General features: G+C 37.8%; 1 protein-coding gene and 1 pseudogene across 6 annotated transcripts in view; one reads left to right on the plus strand and one right to left on the minus strand.

The window, feature by feature from the left end:
- Window positions 1–13,799, minus strand: part of LOC140666976 (post-GPI attachment to proteins factor 6) — a 119,777-nt gene that overhangs the window by 86,950 nt on the left and 19,028 nt on the right. The gene's annotated exons all lie outside the window — the stretch shown is intronic.
- On the plus strand, window positions 4,993–6,569 carry LOC140666831 (uncharacterized; annotated as a pseudogene).

The following is a 13,799-nucleotide window of genomic DNA, read 5'->3' on the forward strand; positions in this document are numbered from 1 at the left end:
GGCCCGACACCACAAGAATTAGGTAAGATAAGTTCTAGCTTAGGTAGTGCGTCTACGGGTGTTAGGATGCTGCAGCTGAACATGCGACGTTCGGCTGTGGTAACGGGTGAGGTGCGTCAGCTCGTAGTCGAAAAGCGACTTGACGTCCTGTTATTGCAAGAACCACACGTCAGGAAGCAGGGCTCAAGCCACACCATCGTAGGGATGAAGGTTGCCGCAGTGCGCTCGCAACGTCCGTGGGCAGCAGTGGCGATCTGTAATCCCAATTTTGAAATGGTTTTCATCTCGCAGCTTAGCACTACGCATTGTGTCTGTGTGGAAGTACAGGCCCCCAGCTTCTCCTTCTACGTTGTCTCGTGCTACTTCCAGTACAGCAACGAGATTGAAAGGCACCTCAGCTACCTCGAGACGGTGCTTCGTTCACTGAGGGGGGAGAGACTTATCATAGGTGTAGACGCCAATGCTCGGTCGTCACACTGGGGTCCCCAAGAGACAGACGATAGAGGTGCCAGATTCGAGGACCTCATCAGGGCATTTGGCATGTTAGTGGTCAATGATGCTGGACAGCCGCCCACCTTTTGGACGACAAGGGGTTCGTCATTCATCGACGTAACCCTGGCGTCGCCCTCCATGAACAAGTTCATCTGTGATTGGAAGGTAAGGTGTGACTGGACCACCAGTGACCACAGGGCCGTGGACATAAGATTGAGATTGCCGAAAGAGTCAGGTGGCGATCGGAGCGCTGGGAACACGAGGTTCGACACAAGTCGGGCCGACTGGGAACGGTTCTCTGTGACCCTGACAGATCTTTCAAAATCGCAACTGGAGGCTATCAATCTGTGCTCCACAATAGAAGTAGAAAAAATGGCAGAAACGCTCACAGTGGTGCTTACAGAGACCTGTGTCGCGTCAATGCCCAGGAAGCGCAAGTTTAGGAAGTCCAACCCGTGGTGGACAAGAAAATTAACAATAACTAAAAAAAGGTATATAGACTGCGTCGTGCCCTTCAGGGAGGACAAGAGGACCCTGCTTACCTTCGGGTACTGCTGGAGTATCGTTCTTCACAAAGGCAGTACTGTAGAGAGGTGAGGCGGGCGAAACTCGCGAGCTAGCGGAAGTTCATCACATCGCACGGCAACCGGGAACCCTGGGGCTTCGTTTACAAGCAACAAGCGAGCAAACTCCGGGTTGAGGGGGTGCTAAGCACACTCCGGTGTGGCGAATATTCCACAAAGTCACTAGGGGAGACCGCTAGTTACCTCCTGGATGTGCACATCCCAGATGATCGGGAGATAGAGGACACGCTCGAACAGCGTGAAATTAAAAACGCATGTAGAGTCGCCCCCGATACAGCCGACGCCTCTTTCTTCACGGAGGCGGAAATGGCTCGCGCGGTAAAAACTTTTAAAAACAATAAAGCTCCGGGTTTAGATTTAGTCGAGGTCGTCGTACTCAAGGCGGTCTGTAAAGTAATCCCCGGTCAGTTAGTTAGGCTCTTTAACGGGTGTCTCCAGTGGGGCGTCTTTTCTTCTGTCTGGAAGGAGGACTAACTCCGAGTCCTTCTGAAAGGCGAAGACAAGGACGAGAGAGACCCGAAATCCTATAGACCCATTTGTCTCTTCTCCGTAGTAGGAAAACTTTTCGAAAAGCTTATAAAAGCTCGTCTGCTAGACACGTCACTAGCACCGGAGAAGGTCTCCAATCGACAATTCGGGTTCATGCCCGGAAAATCGACGGAGGAAGCTATCGTGGAGTTGCGGTGAATGGTCTCTGCCTCCGAAAGAAGGTACGCCATTGCGCTTCTCTTTGACATTTCCGGGGCTTTTGACAATGTCTGGTGGCCCCTTGTGTTAGATAGTCTTAAGAAACGAGATTGTCCGCGTAATATCTTCGAAGTACTCCGGAGTTACTTCAGCGACCGAAGCGTAAAAATTTCTCTTAGTTCCGCGGAGGTGTCCAAGCGGGCCGAGAGGGGGTGCCCTCAGGGTTCCGTTCTCGGTCCGGCCTGCTGGAACCTCATGTTTGATGGCCTATTGAAAGTACTGGAAGACGTGATTCCAGATAGATTCGCCGCATACGTGGACGACCTCGTGGTCGTCATAAACGGAAACTCGCGCAGGGAACTCGAGACAGAAGGCCAACGTGTAGTCAATATAATAGCAGAATGGTGTAGGTCCGCGAAGCTTCAGATTTCCGAACGTACAACTGAAGCCATCATTCTGAAATCCGACGCGATCTCGAGAAACCCGATAGGTAGACGGGGAGGAGCACGACCGGATAGGAAGCGAAAGACAAATAAGAAAACCGTCGACTTCGAGAATAGGCCGCCAATTATTAAAATCGGTGAAACGAAAATAGCGTTTAAGCGAACGGTTAGGTATCTTGGCATCTACTTGGATAGAAATTTAAAGGTTAGATCGCACTGCGAATATTTAAACAGCAAAGTCGGACCGCTGTTCGAGAGGTTAGGTAGAGTAGCGAGAGCCCAGTGGGGCCTGCGTTTTAGAACACTCTCCACGATCTACCGGGGCGTGTTCGCACCGACAGTGGTTTATGTTGCTGCGGGGTGGGCCGACCTGTGTACGGAGAGTGATATTAGAATTCTGAAAGCCTTGCAGCGTCGAGTCTTAATTTCAATGACTGGCGCATACCGCACGGCCTCATGGGTATCACTCTGCGTTGTCGGAGGAGCGACTCCGGTCGATATAGTTCTTCGCGAAAGTGCCGCGCGTTATAATGTTAGGTCGGGAAAATTCGCCAAGATCGGTAATATTGAGATCCCCGCCGGAACTGAAAAAAAAACCGCGATCGAAGGAATTAAGAACGAGGCGATAAATATGTGGCAGACCCGATGGAACTTTTCAAGTAAGGGTCGTACCACGTTCGCCTTCTTTAGGGACGTGCGAGATAGACTAGCTGCGCGTTCGTTAGAAGTAAATCATTGGAGCACACAGGTCCTCACTAGACACGATTTTAGGGAAAGACTCGCGTCGTTAGGTCTCGTAGAAAGTGACGTGTGCATTTGCGGAGGTGGAGTTGATTCGGTCCAGCACTTCTTGCTGGAATGTCCCCTCTTTGACGCGCAGAGAGAGATCCTGCGAAGCGTCGTACCGGAAGGTGAATGGCAATGGCCGGATGTGGCACGCTTCTTCGTGTTAAGCCCAGAGGCCCTTTCCGTGTTCGCCGATTTTTGTCGAGAATCCCTTTGACTAAAGAGATACGAATCGTAGATTATATACTAGGTAGGTACGTTGTTCAACCGGAGAGGTCGGAGCCTTCGGGCATGGGAGTGTGGCCCCGTAATCTTCTCGGGAGAACCACGCTCTCGAGCAGCGTTCGCGTCGCGTTAGATCAAATTAGGTAGGATTCTTCCACCTTACCCCACCCACCTATCACTATTCCTTTCGCCCAACAGGGTTAGAAGCGTTCATCCAGGTCGGGATGCAAATGGACAGGCCTCCCCGTGGTCTCCGTGAGCACGACGGATAAGATAGCGGGGTGAAGGAGTCGGATAGTGGCGAATGCCAGCCGGCGAAGTTATGTCACCCTAAGGAAGGAAGGTGAGCTTATTCGTCGTGGCTAAACTGTCCATCCTGCGCAAACGAACCAGCAGGCGCTACTGGATTTTTCCATCGCCCGTCTCGGGGCGGTTTCGATAGACAGTGGATGTAAAAATGTGGCGTATGCCTGTAAGGGCGAGGTAGCACGAGCCTTTCTCATTCGTGGGAACGGCTCACACATTAACTGTCTTTGTGGTGTTATTACTCGACTGGTCATTCCAAGCGTGGTATAAATATCATAGACTTCTATACTATAACTAGACCGCTAACTTCCTTATATATTAGACCTAAAAAGTGACCCCGAAAAATATGTGCAACATTAGTAGGATAGAGAAAAAGAGGGGATAGATATATAATATGGCTACTATAGAAAACTCGTGTGTGAGTGACATTGCTTTAAATTAAACCAATCAGCGTGACTGTCATCCTGCTAATGATGACGCATGCGCATAAGTTTATACATATTTTTCGGTGTTATGTACTTTGCCGGAGTTAGCAGTCTAGTTGTATATAGAAGTCTGTGATAAATATCCACAATAAACTGTCATTCAAAATGGCTGATCCAATATGGCAGCATATATGTTTGGAAAAGTCATCGCTGTTGCATGAAAACTGTTACTTGAGGATTTTCGGAGTGTCTGATAAAATACATTCGGCATCATCAATTCGAAGTTCGAAATGTTAAATTGAATATAACGGTAAAATTATGTTAAAATAATTATCAATATTATATAGACTTATAGAATGAATTCCACTCTCTTTTGTTACTCAAAGTGATTTATATTATCGTTAACACCGTCGTCTCTCACGAATGGCTACGCATGACTATTAGAAAAAAGTCGCCATATTGGATCAGTTATTTTGAATGACAGTTTGTCGTGGATATTTATATCATGCTTGCAATGACCAGTCGTGTAATAACACCACAAAGACAATTAAATCACCTATTCCGAGGTTACCGCATAAGATATTCGAACATCTGTTACAGTATAACATCGTACTTTGTTTTTGAATCTCGCCAAGTTCCCATCGTTTTTAGGCTTTAAAAAAATATTTTTGCATTCTGCAGGGCACTAGCAACGATAATCTATATCAATTTTAGGCGCCGGTTGATGGGCAAAAATCGCTACTTTTTACCAACCCTCCTTTATTCGACGGAGAATTTGTCACAGTTGACGAAATATAAGAACCTGAAGAAAATTCTGAAGATGAGGAAGAAAAAAGTTGTACATCACAAGGAAACGAAATTATAAATAATAATTATAAAAGAAAAGCAGTTGAATATTAGAAAAGTAAAAAAAGGGACGTTACTCTTTAACATCAGTACAACATCGTTTTAGAAAAGTAAAATCTTTGCAGCAATTGTATCGATGGGAAATCTCCCTACAAAAAAGTGGTACTCATAGGAAAAAGTTATTATATATTTCCCAATATGTCTTGGAAAAATTTAAAGATGCTGCCGATAACAACAAAATTATTCATGACTTGGATTTTCGACGGTGGGTTCTAGAAACAAAAGAAGAATTTAATCTTCCTTATTTCAAAGCAGGAGCAACGTGGATATTAAATTTTAAAAGAAACTATGAGTATCAAGAAAAATAAAATTTATAAACCGTTCATCAAAGAGAGAACAATTATAAATTGCAAGCCAAGAATTCAGCTTCTATGAAATCATTTATTGATCTTTTTGAAATACAAAATATATATAATGCAGACGAAAGTAACTTCAATTTGGAAATACATTCAGGTAGAACGTTGACAATACAAGGTGTTAAAACAGTCGAAAACGTAGTTCAATCACAATCAGCAACTACACATAGTTACACCATTATGCCTACAATTTCGGCAAGAGGACAACTGTAATCACCTCTTTATTTGGTATTGAAAGAAGCCAGTGGAAATTTTGGCCCACGCGTAGAAGAAACTTTGTTTAGGCCCGCAAATGTTTTTGTCGCAGCTTCAAAATTAGGAAATCTAACTACCCAACATTTTCAGTCTTGGTTTACAAATGTATTTTTATCCTCAACTGAAAACTTCAGTGTGCTATTATTAGACTCTTGGAGCGGACATCCCACAAGCTTACAAGAGTTTATGCCTGAAGATAAGGATGTACGGATTTTAATAATACTAAAAAAACCACAGCAATGATTCAACCGCTAGATGTTTATGGGTTTAGAATATGGAAAAATTTCGTGAGAACATTTAGTGATCGTGTTATGTTATTAAATTATGATATCAATTTACATTTGAGAAATAATATTATCAAATTACAATCTTTGACGCATATAAAGCTGTCATCTCTACGATACCATAATCTTTTCAAATATGCCTGGTTTAAAAGTGACTATATCGAAGAACGGCCACGGTTTGAAAACCCAGTGGATTTTTGTTTCTCAGGAAAAGAAACACAAAAAATAACACGCTGTACAATATGTGGTGCACCTGCTATAATACGATGTTCTTGGTGCAAAAAACATTTGTATATGTATGACTTTTTTGAAGAACATCATGATTGTAAATATTATGAAACATAAGAATTGTTCGTAAGTAAAAGATTTTTCTCTAGATAATAATATTTATTACTATACAGGGTAGGCCATTTTAATCTATACACTGTAATATCTCAAAATCCATATATTTAAGACAAAAATGTTTCAGACAAAGTTGTATGGTTTCGAGGGGGCCATAAGAAGGTACTATTAGTTATAAAGCTTCAAAGTTGCAATATTTTAACATAAAATACAAGATATCTCGTAAAATATTCATTTTTCGATTATCTTATCCTAATACTTTTATGCACAGATTAATGAAATCAATTGGCGTAATTAAAACACATAATTATGTTAAAGTAAAAATGTGTAACTGCTAGTTGCAAATTCAGATTCAATGGTACCATCTTATGGCCCCTCGAAACCATACAACACATGTCTAAACCATTTTTCTCTCCCAGGCTTGGTTTTCGTGATATTCGACTAGAGGAATTAAAATGGGACACCCCTGTATATTCGTAAAAGCCATGTTTGTAATGGCCACACGTTCTAATTGGCCACGTTCGAAACGGTCACGTTCGGAATGGCCACGTCCGAAATGGCCACGTTTGAAACGGCCACGTTCGGAATGACCACGTCTGAAATGGTCATGTTCGTAACGGCCACGTTCGGAATGACCACACAAAATATTGTACAGAGTTCGATTTGCCCACGTTCAAAATGGACACGTTCGATTTGGTCACGTTCGGAATAGCCACGTTCGAAATGATCACGTTGATATTGACCACGTTGATATTGACCACGTTAATATTGACCACATTAATATTGACCACATAAATATTGACTACACACACACACACACACACACACACACACACACACACACACACACACACACACACACACACGCACACGCACACGCACACGCACACGCACACGCACACACACACACACGCGCGCGCACACACACACACACACACGCACGGCGGGGAGGTGCAAAGGGGGGCCTCCGGCCCTCCCTCTCCCGCACCCACTCCGTCCACCTCGCTTCGCGTAGAAAATTGCAAACCCATGTGAACTTTGCTTTGTACATTGCAACGTACATTGCACGTACATCAATATTAACGTGGTTAATCGGGACCGTGGCCATTTCAAACGTGGCTATTCCGAACGTGACCAAATCGAATGTGTTCATTTTGAACGTGGACAAATTAAACTTTATTCAATATTTCCCGTGGCCATTCCGAACGCGGCCATTTCAAAGATAACTATTTCGGACGTGGCCATTCCGAACATGGCCCTTTCGAACGCCGTCGTTTCGAACGTGGCCATTTCAAACGTAGCCAAATCGGACGTGTCCATTTTGAACGTGGACAAATTGAACTCTGTGCAATATTTTCCGTGGTCATGCCAAACGTGATCGTTTCGAACGCTCCTGTAAAAAGTCTGCAGAAAAGACACACTCTGCGGTTGAAGTCAGAGGGATAAGCCATCCTTCATCAGGAGATGGAAGTTGAGGTAAAGGATATAGGAAGTGTAGGGTTGTAAAAAGGTTGATATACACAGCAAACTCTGAGGGGAGTCCGGATTAAACCAATTTTTTTTTACATTTGTATAAAGCTATTTCAAGATTTAGTATTGCAATGAGATAAAACAGATATTTAGAAGTTAAGTTAACACAAATATTTAAATACTTTTCGTTTTATTTAAAAATTTAAAATATTGTTTTATTTAAATAGTTAAAATACTGTTTGTTTTTTAATAGTTTTATATATTGATTGTAAAAAATTTTCTATAACAAGAAGGTACATAGAATAAAAAAATTTTATTTTTGTTCTTTGAAAAAAATTGATAGTATTAAATTTATTTATGCCTTCAAATTAACCGTAACCTTGTAACGTTCAGCGATGACTATCTTTATCGTTAACTGATACTCATTGATCTATAATTGATGTATACTTTTAGATCTAAATGTATATCAATCGGAGATCGATAAGTATATAGTTAACGCTAGCGATATTCGTCGCTCAGACATTAAAAAATTCCTTGATCTCTTTTTTTAACAGCAATTATTTTCATTAAAATGCCGTTACATTATTAGCAATAAATCAGGGTAAGATTTTAAGAAACTGTTTGCGTCATGTTGCCCTATTGTTTCTAACAACTTAATATACGATCAGTTCATAAAAAGGTAACTGTTTCCATCAAGTTGCTTACAAGTGTTGTTGGTGGTAATAAAAGTCGACAATCCAATAGACAAAATCGAAAGCCGCTTTCCTCAATATAGAAAGCAAAGAAGTTCAAGCAAATTAATAGCAACCTGCGGGCAACTTGCTATCTGGGTGTATATATATATATATATATATATATATATATATATATATATATATATATATATAAACCATACAACTTTTGTCTGAAAAATTTTTCTCTACCGATTTTAGTTTCCAAAATATTCAGCTGGATGGATTAAAATGGACCACCCTGTATATATATATAAAATATATGTATACATATACATATATAAATAAAAATATATATACATATATATAACGGATGATTATTCGAGTTGTGTTGAAACAATTATATTTTCCTTCCTCGATTTCGATCATTTAATCGACTGGTTTAGAATCCGGTAAGGCGTGTAACTTCTTTTATACAAGTCAATTTAGCCATGTAATAAGCCAAATAATGAAATAGAGATGTATATGGAAGGTAACACTATAGTCCAGACCTAAACACAAGTGTCAGAATCAATGCTTTAAGCATAAAAAATATATTTTTCATTCAGTACTTCTATAATATATAAAATATACTAAAGCGTATCGTGGATTCTGCAATAAATATTATTATAAAAAAATTTCAAACAAAACAACACTCAGAAATATGTTTTTTGTTGTACTTTTTATTGCTCTCCTTCCTGAAATCGCGCTATTAATACATATTGTGCTAAATATTTACTTATTTTATTTTTAAGATTTTTTAAATAAAAAAATAAAATAAAAATAAATAAAAGTAAAAAAAAAATACAAATTTTTTTAAATAAAAAAGAAAAAAAAATTTTGCGTGCAATTTTTGCTCTTTTTTTATAATGTATATTGAAATTATTAAACTATTATATTTTTTATACTGACAGTAATAAATGTCATAAGTTTTCTCTACATAACATTTTATTTATTTATTAGGCTCGGCCTATTTGTTTCAAAATAATAACTGTTTATGTACAACACAACGTTAATTGTCACTCGTTATATACATACGATATATATATAACTACATACAAATATTAACGGTGTGTAAAAACTCTCTAAACTTAATAAAATATAAATAAATAATTGTAAGGTATGGAGAGCTGTAGTTTTTACGTTAAAAATTAAAATTAAGAATATAAAAAATACATAAAGTTTATTACAAATATAATATCATAAAAATATATTAAAGGCGTATTGAATTGAGATAAAGAAATTATGAAATAATATAGGAAAGTGAACGTTTTGGCTTGATCTTTTCAAGCACTCTTAGCGCATTAAAATGACAAAAAATAAAACCAAATATAAAAAACAAACAAGTTATTCGCAAACATTAATAAACCATCTGACAAGGTCAAAACGCTTTAATCACCTCTATATTATAATGAGGATAATTTTTATTAATATGTCGGTAATCGCATCAAACATTTAATTCGCGAACCGTGCTGTGAGTAAGATAGAAAAAATTCACCTCGTACAAAAGCTCGCGGAGTGTTAGGGATATTGTAAGTCCACCCTAAAGCGATACTAGCGAACCTACACACACTGGAGCTAAGTACAAATAATAAGAGTGTCTACGACGTAATATATATCTCTGTACCATATATTATTCATACAATAAACTTATATTAAAATAGTATGCATAACATGGCGCAGTCGAAAAAATAAAAGTAAATAAATTATAAAATAAAACACGAAAAAGCATAAAAGGACAAATCACAAAAGTACAATATAACCTAACCAAAAAAGAAGTAAGAGGTATACGAACAATCGCGCTATAAAAATGAAGAAGAACGTTATACAAAAAACAAAATGGGAGACTCAAGAAGCATTAGTCCCATGAGAATGACAGGAAACATTGCAGAAAACTAGCAAATGTGGCGAAGTAGATTCGAAAACTACTTGAAGGCGTCAGAAGTATCAAAAAAGTCACAAGAAACACAGTGTGTTCAACTCTTGCATTACATAGGCAAGGAAGGCTTTAAAATATACAGAACCTTCACATTGACAGAGGCAGAAAGGGATAAATTGCAGATCTTATTAGAAAAGTTTGAAGCACACTTCCTACCTAAGGAGAATCTGTCATATGAAAGATATGTATTCTTTACGACGAGACAAAAAGAAGGACAGTCTTTGGAACAATTCATCGTGGAACTGACCGAACAAGCACAAAAATGCAAGCTGGGTGACTTACAGAATAGTTTAATTAAATGCATGATCACTTGTGGAGTACAAAGCAAGGAGATGAGGGAAAAACTGCTGCAAGACGACTCACTGATATTAGAGCAGGCCATTCACCAATGCAAAGTGATGGAGAAGGCAAAAATGCAGAGCAAGGAAATGGAAGCAGTAGGCGAAACAGCAAGTTCAGGGACAGTAAACCTATTAAAGACAAAAAAGACAGGACAGGTACAATTGATGGGAGGTAAAAGTGTCTACAAGAGTAAAGACAAATTAATAGTCAATTGTACGAAGTGTGGCAGAAACCATAACATAAATAAATGTCCAGCATATGGTAAATACTGCACAAAATGTAACAAAAAAAATCATTTTACGATTGTTTGTAAAAGCAACAGTAAAAAAAGGTTAAATGAAATTAATGAAAATGTGGACAAAAAAGTAGACACTCTTACATCCCATGACAGGGAAGAATACTTGTTCATAGAGACGATAGAAAATAAGAATAACAAAGAGCAAGCTTGGTTCACTGAGTTAGAAATAAATAATGTTAAAGTAAAGTTTAAAGTAGATACAGGCACAATGTGTAATGTACTGTCAGTTGTGCATTTAAAATCAGTAGGATTAAGCAACACTATGAAATAAAGCCAACAAATACGATGCTAAAGTCTTACACAAACGATAAATTAAAAGTTAAAGGCACATGTACAATAAGCGTAAAGAAAAATGATAGGATTTTCAGAATAGATTTCTACATTGTGAATACAAATACACCAGCAATATTAGGATTATTGTCATGTTTAAAACTAAACATTATAAAAAAAATAGATAGCATAAGTCACAATGACACGTACAAAGAGATAGTAGAGGAATACAAAGATATTTTTTCAGGAATTGGTTGTCTCTCAAAACCATATCGCATTAAACTAAAAGAAAATGCTCAGCCAGTAATTCATCCCACGAGAAGAGTAGCTCTCTCGTTATTAGATAAATTAAAGGAATGTTTAAAAGAGTTAGTCAAAGATAAAATAATTGAAAAAGTGGAGAAGGCAACGGACTGGGTGAACGCCCTGGTAATAACACGCAAATCGAATGGCAGCTTAAGAATTTGCTTAGATCCTAAAGATCTATATAACAATATTAAACGAGAACATTGTCTAATTCCAACGCTGAATGAAATAACGGCTAAATTATCAGGAGCAAAAGTTTTAGCACACTAGATGCAACTAGTGGATTTTATCAAATAGTTTTAGACAAAGAAAGTACCGATTTGTGTACATTTGGAACACCATTCGGTAGATATAAGTTTTTAAGACTGACGTACGGTATAAAATCAGCCCCTGAAGTATTCCAAGATAGGTTTAAGCAAATTTTTAAGAATTGTGAAGGATGTGATATATACATAGATGATATAATAGTGTATGGGGAAAATAAAACTGAACATGATGAAAGGCTAAGGAAAGTATTAGAAACAGCCAAAAAGAACAAAGTTAAATTTAATTTAAAAAAGTGCCAATTTGGAAAAAATAGCATTAAATACATGGGGCATATTATTGGTGCTGAAGGCGTTATACTAGATGAAAGTAAAATAATAGCCATAAAAAAGAATTGCAAACGCCTAAAAATAAAGAAGACGTGCAGCGAGCATTAGGTATGTTAACGTACGTGAGTAAATTCATAACAAATTTTTCAAGTGAAACAGCACCTTTGAGAAATCTTTTAAAGAAAGATGTACTTTTTACATGGGGACCTGAACAAGAAATAGCGCTAGAGTTTTTGAAGAACAAATTATTGACTAAACTGTTTTACAGTTTTATGTGTATTACAGTTTTATAATGTAAATAAAGACGTCGTGATTTCAGTAGATAGTTCAAAGTCAGGTGTAGGGGCCGTCTTACTACAAAACATCTTACCGTGTGCGTATGCTTCTAGAGCACTAACGGAAACCCAACAAAGATATGCACAAATCGAGAAAGAGATGGCAGCAATATGTTTTGGGCTAAATAAATTCCACGAGTATGTATACGGGAAAAAAGTAACGGTTGAAACAGATCACCAGCCATTAATTTCTATATTTAAGAAAGCACTTAATAAATGTCCGCCTAGATTACAACGAATGCTGCTACAAATTCAAAAATACATTGATTTAAAATACAAACCAGGGAAACAATTGATAATAGCAGATACGTTGTCACGTGCATACATAAATGAGAAAGAGGGTGAAAATTTCGATAATGAAATAAAAGCACAAGTATGCCTAATAGTGTCAGAACTAAACGTGACAAAAGAGAAACTACAAGAAATTACGATAAATACACAAAACGATGAAGAGTTAATCAATCTAAAAAAAGTCATACAAGAAGATTGGCCTAAAAACCACAAAAAACTTAAAGATTTAGTAAAGCCATATGCTAAATTTAAGGAAGAACTTACAATATGCAATGATTTGGTCTTTAAGGGCTCTAGTTTAGTAAAACCGTACAAATTGAGAAAGAAAATGCTAAACAAAATACATTATAGTCATTTAGGGTATAAGAAGTGTCTATCTCTTGCAAAACAATCTGTTTTTTGGCCCACAATGGCAAATGAAATTAAGCAAATAATAGAATCATGCTCATTATGCATTAAATACTCAAAGTCACAAAGGTCAGAAGAGCTGAAATAAAAATGCACATAAAATAAAAATAATACCCTGGAATAAAGTAGGTTGTGACTTGTTTGAATTATAAAAAAAAAATACTTATTAGTAATTGACTATTATTCAAAGTTTGTAGAAATAGAAGAACTAGGTGAAGATAATAGTAATTCTAAGGTTGTAAATGTTCTTAAAGCAACATTTGCCAGGCATGGCATACCTTTGATAGTAGTAAGTGATGGAGGACCACAATTCTCATCACATATTTTCAAAAAGTTTGCGAAAGAATGGGAATTTATTCACATCCTTACCTCTCCTACTTACGCGCAATCAAACGGAATGGCTGAACGAAATGTACAAACGGCAAAATAGAAATATGTTCAAAAAAGTGTTAGAAGAACAAAAAGATATTTATCTAGCGCTTCTTCACTGCAGAAACACACCAATTCTTGAAAATGTCTCACCGTCTCAGATCTTAATGAGTAGAAAGTTAAGATCTACAATACCTACTAGTGACATAGGATTACAATTCAAAATAGTAAATAAGGAAAAACTTAATAAAACACTCAAAGAAAAAATGAGAAAACAACAATACTATAAAAAATACAATAAAAAAGGAGTAAAAACGCTGTCCGAATTGCAAAACGGAAGCAATATAATAGTACAGTTAAAACCGGAAAGTAATTGG

This window comes from Anoplolepis gracilipes, chromosome 6 (genome assembly GCF_047496725.1).
Source record: "Anoplolepis gracilipes chromosome 6, ASM4749672v1, whole genome shotgun sequence".
Taxonomy (NCBI): domain Eukaryota; kingdom Metazoa; phylum Arthropoda; class Insecta; order Hymenoptera; family Formicidae; genus Anoplolepis; species Anoplolepis gracilipes.